This window comes from Hirundo rustica, chromosome 9 (genome assembly GCF_015227805.2).
Source record: "Hirundo rustica isolate bHirRus1 chromosome 9, bHirRus1.pri.v3, whole genome shotgun sequence".
Lineage (NCBI taxonomy): Eukaryota > Metazoa > Chordata > Aves > Passeriformes > Hirundinidae > Hirundo > Hirundo rustica.
This window is the reverse complement of record NC_053458.1, coordinates 2,867,279-2,880,179: the sequence shown is the minus strand read 5'-3', so window position 1 is coordinate 2,880,179 and position 12,901 is coordinate 2,867,279. Positions and strand designations below refer to the sequence as shown.

Sequence of the window (12,901 nt, the reverse complement as noted above, 5' to 3'; positions counted from 1 at the left end):
TTGAATAATACTGGCTGCTAATGTGTGCAGCGTTGGAAATGAGTCACTTCTGAATCAATGTAATTTACTGTGCCAGCTGAAAGATATTTACAAAAGAAGGTATCTTCTTGTTGTTTTTTTTTTACTTAGATTTTATTCCACACTTACAGATAGCCTGTGCTGTCAACATGGACTAATTTGTCACAGAGAGAAAGTCACAGCCGTTAGTGCAGAGCTGTTTCAAAAGCACTTAGAAAGCAGAAAGGTGGGCTCCAGGCTAAATGGGTGGTCAGACAGTTTGTACTCATTGTTTTCTCTCAAATTTAATAGTGGCAATTAGTAATACAGCAGTTTTGTGGAGATTAGTTATTGGGAGAGAGCAGACCGACTGTTTCCTTGCAGAATTATGGAGTGCAGAAAAGGCTATTCCGCCTGCATCCTCCCAGCCTGCATCCCTCTGCGTATTTCAGCTTTTCTTCGGGCACTGTAACCTCAGAGCTAAGTCAGGGTTTGGTCCCACGTGTGTCAGATGGTTGGCATCATCTCAGGTTGGTTCATTGTATTTCATAGCCGGGGCCAAGATAGGATTTATTACTTTGGAACACCCAACACTGAGGTGAAAGGTGGTGCATCCAAAAGGTAGGACTTCGAAAGTGTGGATTTTGGAAGGTTTTTAGCCAGATGCTATGCAGGAACTGGTATTCTCTAATGTACAAACCACATTTCAGTAGGTATAAACAGTCCTGCTATGCTCTGTGCACATGTGTGCATGGTTATCCATCCTGGGAAGGGTGGCTGCTGCTATTTTAGGTATTTTGGCACTGCACAGGCCACTCAGTGGCAGACCTGCAGGTAACCATGTGCTGGGAATGGTGAGTCCCACATTCATGCAGATGCAAGGAACCAGTAGAGAGTTGAATAGAATACAGGTTTAAAAGCCAGACTAGATCCAGGTTTCTGCCTTGTTCTTCCTTCTGCCACTGATTTTTCCTACCTTCTCATGAAAAGAAGGATGTTCTGGGAATTTTTGTCCTAGTCTGAACTGTGCCAGATTATCATTTCACTTAATTGTACCACAGACTCTGATCCAGGCAAATATTTTGTGCTAGGTAAACCTCATCTAAGTTCTGTCTTAAACTTGGGTGTTTGGTCTAAGATGTTTGTGTAGGCTGGTTCTGTTGTTTGATGAAATGGAGGGTGGCACTCCCCAAGGGCATTTCAGCCCAGAAAATTCCTTTTGGAACTGCTTGGCTCTCACTGTTGGCTCCACAAAGAGCAGGGGCACCTCTCTTTGAGCTGTGCCCAACCATTAGGCCGACACTTTTAGGTGAGACAAATCTCACCTCCGGTCTCTCTGCCTGTTAGTGTTTTTATCAGTGCAATAGAAATAGTTTCAGATAGACATGGTGAGAGTAAGTAGTCTGAAGGATGGGAGAATATCCAAAAGGAGAGGGATGTTTGCAGTAGCTCTTGTAAAGTGTGATGGAACTTCCCTCTCCCTTTGCTCGTAGGCAGTACCAGGTTTCATGTAACTGTGGAGATGCAGGTGGTCTGATGGATTCATGGCCAGGCTTCTATACATAATAAAATATGTATTAAGGTCATATTTTAGCAGTGCTGTAGGGAAACTGGAGTATTCTTATGCCTTACTTTTTGGTAGGAATGCTTCTGCTGGGTTGCATCACTGTCTGTAAATTTTATTGATTATAATTAAGTCAGTCTGCATTGTCTCTAAGAACCTACATGGGTTTAAAAATCAATACTCCTTATATTCATTAGGGGAACCAGTTCAAAAAGGGATTATAGTGGGAATAAGCAATGCATTTATAGCTCTGAGTTTGTATTTACAAACCATTAAATGCTGGCTTTCTCAATAGTCATCATTTAAGGGTCAGAAATAGTTTTTTTCCCTTTTACCCCATGAACAATACCAAAATTCTCCTTTCACAGAGAATTTCTCCTACCCTATTTTGTACCTGGTGGGTGGAGCTCTGCTGTCTCAGTGACCTTCTGGGGGCAAGGAGACAGCTTTGGACAACCAGGAATGCAAGCAAATGCGGTAAAATCAGGAGTGAACCCACCAAAGTCTTCTCAGCTGGGTCACTCCTGTGGCAGTATCCTGTTGCCTTAAAGAGCTTCATTACTTCTCTCCCTTGGCTTGTTTCTCCCAGAAAATACCACTTCCAGTTACTGGAAGCTCTAACGGCCACGCTCATGGAAAGTCAGAACAAAGAGCGATTGCTGAGGGTATCTGCTGTTATTGATTTATGGGTGAAGATTAAGGCCAGATTGCCCTGTCCCTATTTCTTTAACAACCCCGTCCTCAGATAGACTTCCTCCAACTCAATGGGCCCCTTATTTAAGTGCTGTTTATTGAGGATAATCTTATCGCAGCCTGGTGCACTAAATATATATAACTCACCTTAGGGAGAAGATGTGAAAGGTCTTTGATGATATGAAGGGTGTGAACACTAAGGAGAGTGAAGGATAATTTAGGTTGGGACTTGGGAGTGCAGCTAAAACACATACCATCAAAGAAATGGAGTAGATGTGGCATACTCCCCTAGAGAAAAATTAAATGCCCTTCAGTTTGAGTCATTTGAAAGCAGAGAAGGGACAAAAACTGTGTTTGTATGGATCATTCTTTGGACATAGAGGGCTGGGTGATCTTACCGAGCTTTTCTACCTTCATGTTTTGTGCGGTGCTTTGATTCCTTTTTTATTTGGCCAATAGTTGAGCTAAATAATGCACAACGTATTCCACCAGTGATGCTGTTTTTACACTGCTATGCCAGTCCCACAGCCAAGGACACCGGTGGAATTGACTAGATTTGATTCTGTGTGTTTTATCAGTTTTAGCAGCTTTTGGAATGGTGGTGAAATGGCACAAACCAAGGAGTTCCCTTAGCTCTTGAGTCCTTCCAGGAGCCCAGAGGAGCAGGATCCATGCATGACTCCTCAGTGCACTTGGAAAGATGATAGTTGAAACATGCAGGCACCCATCCACATCCCCAAAATAACCATAGCAAAGCTGACGTTTTGTGACCATATGAAAGGACCACAAAGGAATGACCAAGGGCAACTGGGCTTAAGTAGGAGTCAGAGTGGTTTTGAGATTACATGGCAAAGCAACTTTCTCATCCTAGACACTGCTGGTCTTCTACATCATCCACATTTTGTTTGTGTCTCAGGGCAGAAAAAGCAACTGCCTGAGCTTTGGGTTTTGCACAGAGCCCTGTGATACTTACTGCTCAATGCTAATAAATGCACACATAGACATATATACTTTAAATAAAAGGGCTTGAAGATTGCTGAAGGAGTTGCAAAAATCCTTTGCAAAATAGCAGAACTTTTTTTTTTTTTTTTTCAGTCTGGGTAGCTGTAAAGATCTGGTCAGAGCTGGCTCTGGGCAGTGGCAAAACTTGCAGGCTGGGCTTTAAAAGCGCACACGGAGTTGTGAGAAATGTTCTTCTTTGAGGCTGTCATTGAGATAGAAACCACTGCCCCAGGCCAGGCTGTCCTGGAAATTTCTCAGGAAGATTTGAGGGGACCTGACTGACAACTGAAGGTCTGGTGGTATCTGCCATGACAATATTTTCCAGTGCGTGCATTCAGCTGTAATGATTCATTAGAAAATAGGTTTAATTGTGGCCAGTAGTTGTGAATATTTCTTTGTACTCTCTTATCAATGTTTTCCGTTTGCAGCAGGACTTGGCTTGTTTGTTAATCCGAAGTTCTCCATTTATTTGGAAAACAAGGTTTGACTTATCATATTTTTTGGCAGGAGAGAAGAAAGGTGAAATGCAAAGCCCCAAAAACCACAGAGCAAGGAAAAGGAAAATTTAACTTTCAGGGAAAAGTGCTCAGTGGGAACCAGCACAGCTGATGTGGGCAAATGAGTGTCCAGATCTCACTTGAATCACACAAATGAACAAAATTATAAAATCATAGAGTCTCAGATTGGTTTGAGTTTGATTTGGGGTTGGAAAGGTCCTTAAAGTTCATCTTGTTCCAAGCCTCTGCTATGGGCAGGAACATCTACCACTAGACCCAGGTGATGGTGGTGAAGAGATCTAATCTGAGCAGTGGCTGAGGAAGACACGAGACAGTTTTACCCCTCAGAAATGTTTGAAAATCCCAAACTAGTTTCCTCGGACATTTTAAAAAGCACAGTTGTGCCAGTGTGAAAAATAAAATACACACCGTTTTCCTCAAACTACAAACTGTAAACTTCACAAGCTGCTGTGCAGCTTTGATTTAGTTCTACTCCCCAGCGTAGTACCAAGTAGTAGCAAGGAATTCTTCAAGTTACTGAATTGTTCATGTGACTCTTGTGTTTTTAAAATACACACAACACTTAGAGTTTTTCACAAATGCACAGTGCGGGGTGGCAATATTTCCATTTTGCTGGCAAAGATTGGGCAACGATAGTTGGAATCTGTATTGTGTGTGAAGCTGGTGCTAGAACCCACATCTCCTTAATCATAAACAATTCACTTTTAAACTCTTCCCACTGACCTTAATAGGGCCAGGATTTGATTCCAAGTGTTTATTCTTCATTCCAAGCTCAAAGATGCGTATTTTTAATCTGAATTTGAATATATGTTTCATGGCTTATTCATGCTCGGAAATACTTCTTGGCAGAGTCACCTAAATTGAGCAAAATGAGAAGCTTCTTTTAATGCAGAAATATTAAACAATGTGTGCTGGAGTGCAGAAAGCTATTTGGACACCGGAAAGCTTTATAAACATAGATTTGATTGTGATTGAACCAAAAATAGTGCTATTAAATTAAGGTCTGTTTAAGACACTAAAAAAACCCTCCACATTTTCCAAACTGCTAAGGATAAAATCAATCTGCAAAAGTATTTTAACTTTGTAACAAAAATATCATTGACAAAGTAAAGTGAAGATAATAAAGCATATTTAAAATTACTTGGAGATCTTCTTAAAAATTTATGACCTCCTTCCAGTTGGAGCTCATTTAACTGAAAAGCCATTTAAGAGCCTGAAAGTGGCCGTATTTGGGCCTTGCAAGAAATAGTCACTTGTTTGTTCAGAGACACTGGTGATTTTGGGTAGAGAGAACCAGTTGGCTTCTATTATTATACGTGAGCTGTCGTAATACAGTATTTGTGTTTTCTTAGGACAAAAATTACTGGGCTGTAGCTCACAATCTTTTCAGCACAGAGAATGGTTTCTGATGCTTAGGGTCTGCCCGTACCAGTGTGTGATCAGACCCATGTCCTTCCTCTCCCATGACCTCTGGTGAAGCTTCAGGTGAAGTCCTTCTGGCAGATCATTTTGGGAACTGCTTTGCTCGTGTCCCTGTCCCAAACACTGAGTTAGAGGCAGGAGCCATGGGTAGACTCAACCAGAGACTGGTTTGGATCTCAGATCTGAGCTGTGTGCCCACAGGAACTGAAACTGATAGCAAGGCCCTGGGCTGTCGATATTTTCCATTACCATAACTGCTGTTTAGCAATGTCTCGTTGATACGAGGGGAGTGTGTGACTGAGGCCATGTTCATCTCTTTGCAACAGGAAGAATTATGGCATTCATAGATTGGAAGAGAGTGGGTGATAAATAAAACTGAGGCTATCCAGAAAGCCCCAGGGAGCTTCCTCTCCACAGAAAGAATAAGAAATTTATAGATGTCTAGAAATTACAGATTACAGTTGAGCTTTTTGCCTTTTTTTTTTTTTTTTTTGGTTAGCCTCTTTCAGTCATATGACTGGAGTTCAATTATCAGCACAATAAATATTCCCGTGAATCGGAGCCATGTGTTGGCAGCAATTTCATGCTTCTTAGAAAGGAAGGAACATTAAGAATTGTTTAAAAACAATAGTTTACCATCAAACTTGTTCCTAAAGTCAGAAAGTGGCAGAGCCCAAAAATACATGAGCTAAGGGGAAGTGTGTTTTGGAGGACTCAAATACAGGCAGGTTAATGCAGATATATTTTTGGAGTAAGATTTTACAATTATGAACTATTCAGACTAAAACGTTACTGTGCATCTTCATTGTTTTCAAAACAAAGCAAAGCAGTTACTAAGAGGTCCTTTTTGCTGCTTTTAAGAGGCTGCACAGTAGGAATGTTACCTGCAAATCAATTTAATAGATAAATTGTTATGCTAGGAAATACCGCTGGTAATTGTATCCCCTAAGGTGAGTTGTGCTTGCCGGGTGGGAAATGGGAGGCATTTTCGATTTTTTTCCCCATCTTGAATTTTCTGGAGTGGTTGTTTGGCTCCTTTAAAGCATTCCCTGGAAACTCTCATTGCTCCAGTAGAGCATGAACTGCTGGGGCTGGGCTTCAGTCCTGCTTTGTCCTGGGCAGGAGATGAAGTATGGTGATGAAATTTGAGGTTCCAAGATAATTTGGAGTCCTGGAACACTTTGATTCATCTCACAACTGCCTGGGCTTGGCAAATGCCAAAAGTTTGTGTCTTCCCCAGGACAGTCCATTGACTGACCCATATTGAGTTGTTTTCAGCGCTGTTCCTGTTTGGCAGGATATTTCTAGATCTGTAAGCAGTTTCTCTTAATTTAAGAGAGACTTGACTGTTCTGGGCTCAAGAAGGTCTGACAAGAGGGAGCAGAAGTCGTCCCAACTGTACACCTTTGGCCAAGGGGACTGTAATTCTTGGATCCAGCTAACACAAGCTATTTTAAGAGAACAACTTGGCCTCTTTACAGTAAACTTCTTCGGGGGAGAGTTCATTGCACCTAACAGGCTTCAGCCAGTCTGGATCAGCGTCTGACATTTGAACTCGATGCTCTTAACACATTTGTCAGCTCTACATGCACACAACGAGATTCTAAATGCTTTGTTAGCTGCACATTTCCAGGCAATTCAGCAAAACCCGATTCATTATTAGCTTTTAAATTCAAGGGGATATATGTGTGTATTTATGAATATTTCAGCAGGGCTCTGGGCGTTGAGCATTGCAGGAACACAACTGCAGTAGCCCCACAGTCACGAGAGCAGCTACTGAAGTTACAGGCGCCTGCTGCAGCAGTCTGGGGAGTATCCGAGTGGAATTTTACAAATGACAGTTTAAAGAGTTATAGTTGCCTAAAGAACGAGGCTGGAAAATTTGCAAAAATCTGTTTTCAATTATTGGGGTTTTGGTTGGGGGTTTTTTTTGTTGGTTTTTTGGGTGGTTTTTTTGTTGTTGTTTTGGGGGGGGGGGGTGTTTGTTTTTTTTTTTTTTTTGTTGGTTGGTTTTTTGTTTGTTTGTTTGTTTTGGTTTGGTTTTTTTTTGGGGGGGGTGTTTTTTGGTGTTTTTTTTGTTCAGCTTTAATTCCTCCAGAGGAATTTCAGTGCGCTACCTTAGTTGTTCCTTTGTAATCCTGCATTCCTATTGCTTTATTAAATACCTGGAGTTATAATCTTTTTTATGAAATTATTATTATCTCTCCAGTTGCAAATTGCAGCATTACGTAGAGAAGTGATTATGGCATGAGGCACGGAAAAATCGGATATGCAAATGAAGCAACTTAAGCATAATGGTTCAGTCCCATAACGGGTGAAAAAAACATCACTTTACTTTTGAGTTGAGGTGTTCAGCTTTATACCAACTTGCAAACTGACTCCATCTTTTTCATATAAATGATCCAACTGGCTGAAGCAAAACAAACAAAAGAAAAGAAAACAAAAACAAATTGTCTCAGAAAATATATTATAAAAATAGAATACTTTTTCTCTGGTTCTAATGCATCTTTAAAAACCTTAGATGCAGTGGTCTAAGGATTTTGGTTATAGGGAGAATTATTTTAAAGGGTCATCAACATCTGAGTTTGAGTGTGCAGCATTAAATTATAAGTGAAACCAGACATATATATTTACCTTTTTTGATTGAGATTACTCTGGAGAAGTTAAAACTTAAAAAATAAAGATCAGGCTGTCAAAATCCTTATTTAAAACATTCTGTCCTTTGAGGTAGCTACTTGCTGTAGTAAGGATCATTCTTGCTCTGTCATATTCTCACCCAGCTGCCTTACAGTCGGGCTGGCCTTATCCCGTTATCTTTCTGCCAGCCCTGCACACGTTCCCAGCTAAGCCAAGTAGCAGCAGCTTCATTTTGAGACTTTCTTTCCCCTCTCCGCGTTGTTTTTAAGAGTAGCTTTAATGATGAGTTGTTTTGGACCCGTTGATGTCTAAAAAGGGGAGCAGGGGAATAGAAAGACGAAATGAATCTGATTTTCTTGCTCGCATCTTTCCTTGGCAGGGGAGTTAAACCTGTGGCTTGTGTTCCTCGGCATTAAGAGGATTGTTGACCAGCTTTCAGAGTTGACAAGGTCACTCGAGGTACTGTGACAGGGCATTTAGGTACAGGAGTTGATCCTGTGTAATGTTAACCCAGGAAGCTGGGGAGAAATGGGGATGATCTTTCTCCTGATTTTTCTTGCCTAATTAAGGGTGTAGAAAAAGCAGGCATTGCAACAGAACAAAATGTAATTACGGAGATGTTGCCTGGCATGTGTCCACTAAGCAATTGCGCCTCCCTCCCATTTCAAAATAACTGTATTTTAGTTCCTTTTGGAGCAGTTTAAACCTTTGAACAGCTCCACTGCTCCTGCACGGACCAAGGAGGAATCGGCTGTGTGCGCCAGGGAAGATGTTCAGAGTTTACTCACTGGCTTGCCTGGGGTTTGGGCGCCGTGAGGAGTTCCCTCCGTCACTCTGGTGCCAGGATCCAGAAATATCGGGCAGGTTGGGCCAAGAGGAAGTCAGAGCTGCCCTGCTGAGGGAAGGAGATGTCTGGAATTCCTATTCCACCATTCACAGACCCAAAAAGAGATTTTTTTTTTTTTTTTTTTCCCTCCGTTGGTTTTCTGTGCTGTATTTTTTGCTCTGTTGCCTGAGGGAGAGCCGGAGATGTGTGTTTGAGAGAAGTCAGTGGGGCCAGCAGATCCAGATGATGCTGGATGCTGACATGGAAGCAGCTGTGGCACTTGGTGCACTCAGAGAACACCATAGCTGTTAATTCGATAAAATAGCTTTTCCAATTGAGATATCCATCCTGGGACAGCTGATCTTTTGTACAGCACAGCCCAATCATGGCTTTAAAGCAGCAGCAGCACCAGAACTTCCTGGAGGGAGCCTGCACTTCACTGCACACTTTGGCAGCCTCACCATAGGCCTGAGGGATACTTTCAGATTTCCCTGTAATTAATGAGCACCTCTGCACTTATGGCAAATTACAGTGTCTGATGTAGAATGTTGACCTACAGCTGCCCCATGCCAAGTAGCCTATTTAGACCTATTTATTTCTAAATAGAGCCTGTAAATGATAACCGGGAACTTCACTATTGATTCATTTGCTCCTAAATGCTTCCTCTTTCAGGTATTGAAGTTGAAATAATTTTTGATAATCCTATAGTTACGCTGTGCCTTGGATTTATTCTGTATTTATTATGTGAACATTCTTAAGCTTTTTAATATTCCTGTAAAGCCAGAGAAATAAGAGATGGAGAGGGCTTGTTTGATCTTGCATAACCTGTCCAATAGAGCTCTGATTATCTACTTCACTTCTGAATGTCCCAAGTAATGAAAAACCTTCCACTTCTCAAAAATGTTGGACTGCCAGAAGTTTCACTGACTTTTGCTGCTGCCCTGCAACATGGCCAGCTCTTGTATAACCATCTCTTTGCTGTCACCATTATGGTTATTTTGAAATGTTATTTCCTCATTTTTTCTCTCCCTGTCATTATTTGGTTTTCTTATTGTGTTTGGCCATTTTTCTGAAACTAAATTTATTCTGTGCTCAGACTGCTTTCTGACTCCTAGCACCTTTCTTTGTTCTTCTGGTACATCAAACATCTGGTTTGTGGCTACACACGATTTTCATTCCCTTCCTATTTTTCTTTTAAGAAGGATTTTAAATAAGATGAGGTTCTCCTCCTGGCTGTCTCCTTTCCCCGTAATACATCACTAAAGGAGTAGGTTCAGCCCAGAAGGGGATTATTCATAATTTGCATCCATTCCAGTAAGTTTTCAATCCATACAATAACTTCAGACCCAAGTCAAAATAGTGCTGCGGATGCAGAATTTTATGAGAGTTTGCGCTGAGTACATTGCCAGAATCTAAATATACATCTTCTATTGTTCTATTAATACTGTCATCCTAATTGATATACACCATAGATATATCTGGTTTGTCAAAAAATATCCGCACTAAAACAGTAATTCTAATTGGTTTAGGCAGCTCAGTTGTCTCCCTTATGTGCTTCGATTTTGTTCTGTTAGTTTTTTACTCTGTAAACATTAGTTTGGACTGTTAGTGCCAGGATTACTCTTCTCTTTTTTCGGGAAGATTTATATCACATTTCTAATTTTTCCAGTATTCTGATCTCTTGCCATTTCTCTGAGAATTTTTAGAAATAATTATTCATGTTCTGGAGGGCTAGTTAGATAATTCAGTAAGAGTTTTTGTACAATTAAGGACGGTGGGTTGTGGATAATAATTTTAAGCTTGATCAAAAGCCCATGGAAGCCAAGTCTTCTTAAGGCTTAAACTACTGTATTAATTTTACGGAGATCTGCCTCTCTTTGCTGCGGATTTTTTGCTCACCTTTCACATTGGGCAAGTTCATAGGTTAAAATAATGTAAATCACCACAAGTCCACTGGAGCCTTTTGTGCCTTTTGAAGAACCAGCCCCTCAGGGTTAGGTGACTTCTTTTCCCCATATATGCTGTTGGGATAAGAACTACTTTCCTCACAGGAGTGTTTAAGGCTTAATTTTTTATAGCATATAAAGTGCTCAGAGGATGTTCAGATGAGGGATGTTGTGAAAATGCAAAGTAGTATTATTGTTGATAAATTATTTAAAATATTGTGGTCCATTGAGAAAATACTAGTTTGTAGGCAGTGAAGTGGTTAATACGATTGCATCTCTTACAGGTTTCACCAGATACACTCACTCACTTACAATGGATAATTGTTAGCTCTTGTTGTGCAGATGCTGTTGCAGATGGAGCCCTGTACCTGCATGCATAGCAAATGAATTAGACTGGCAATCCCCTTTATAAAGCATAAATATGTAATTTGTTCAGCTGTTGTAATTAAATATGTATGTGTGAAACAGCCACCATTCAGGTCATTAATGATGCGCCATGCCAAATTAGAGCTTACAGACAGTAATGTACATTGTTGTGCAATGAGGGAATTGCAAATAACATAGCTAAGCCTTTCCTAGTAAAGTGATGGATTCAGTGGCTTTAAAAGGAATATTTATATTTCTAGCATTTTGATTGCTTCAGACTATATTTACATTGATGCTCAATGAAAAAGATACAATTGGATGAAATTTTTCCTGTGTTTGTTTTATATTCTTTGAACATGATGGAATACCCATTAGGTGCGTGTCACACCACATTTATTGGGTGTAACATTTCATACCCACTGGTAATAGGCTGAATATGTTGCTATGATCATTCTTAAATATATAGTCAATTAAGACCTGGTAAGTACCTTTTCTTTAGCATAATGTAGACAAACACTGTATCAAAGCATTTGGGCAATTTTAATGTTTTACGTGTATCTGCTTTTTAATCTTTGGATTTCAAAGACATGACTGGTAAAGGAATCCTCACTGTGGTAAACAATGTATATATTTCCACAGAAATCTGCCTGATAGAATAATTGTTGTAATGAATTAAACTTGCCAGTGTAGTGAAGTTGTTTAAATGCAGATTGACTTAAGCATCAGCCTTGCCTTCTTTTGTCCACATTGTTTCTTTCTTTATATTTAGCAGAAAAAGGTAATTTGGCTCCAAATAAACCTTCCTTGAGTCTTCTGGAAAGAACAGAAAGGTAACAGGCAGCTGTTGTTGCAAGGCAGAATGAAAAATCATAACCTTAAATGCATCTGAAACGATCCTTCCTAAGTGTGTCTCCTTCTGTTTAAAATAGATGAAGGTTTTAGCCCACGTTTTGTTTTGACGGTGGGTTCCCAGTATACGAGAGCTAATCGTTCTGACCTTTCGGCCAAACAGGGCAGCAGAAGGAAGCATCTCAGAGTTAATTCTGTCTTGTTCACAGTGGGAACAGAACATTCCTCTGTGATCCTCTTTCACATGATTCGCTTGGGCCTCCTGGAAGCCCGTCCTGATACTATTAGTGCTGGGCTTCTTAGGTCTAAAGGAGATCGACGGCGCTGACATCACCCGCCGCTCGCGGGCTGCCCCGGGCTGGACAGCCCGAGCAGAGGTGTTAAGAGTTATATTAAACAAGAAACTTCCATGAGATATTTTCTGTATAACTCTGGATTTCAAGTCTCCGTCAAGCTTTCTCTATTAACTCCCTCATATTTAATATGAAAAGGGAGTAGGAAATGGGATTAGTTGATAGATTATTTGTGGAGGTTTTCCGTGAATTTTCAACTTTTTAAACCTAGACTAAGAAAGTAATAAGGAGTAAAGATTTTTGTCTGGCCTAGAGCTGCTGCAAAGCGTGTAACTTGCTAAAAAACATCTGCTTTAGTAGATAGACTCTGACAGAAGTAGAGTGTTTCAGTTGTTTTAATGCGTACATTAAAGGCAACACCAGAATAACGATTTGTAAAACTTCTGACATTTTAGTTAAATTATAATATGAAGGCTTGCTTGCCTTTTATTCATTTCATCTCTTCCTTCCTTAGTAACTCCACTCTCTTTCTTCGAGACATTTTCCTGAAGTACAGTTTTTCCTGTTTGTTCATAGGGAAGTCCACTTGATTTACAGTACGAACGAGTCAGATGTGCAGGGTCTTGGCATGTTCCTTTACTGCATTTTAACGCTGCCATTACTGGTGTACTGGGAAGCCATTTCAAGGATGACCGCAATGACAACAGCCCTGATCACAGCCAGGCCTCCTACAGGGTTCTTCTGGTTTATTTTTTTTCCCCCTCCTTTCCTTACCTTTCCGGAGTGGT

The 12,901-nt window shown here is 40.5% G+C and overlaps 1 protein-coding gene across 12 annotated transcripts in view; it reads left to right on the top strand.

Annotated features, from left to right (window-relative positions):
- NFIA (nuclear factor I A) overlaps window positions 1-12,901 on the top strand; it is a 244,661-nt gene that overhangs the window by 57,439 nt on the left and 174,321 nt on the right. The gene's annotated exons all lie outside the window — the stretch shown is intronic.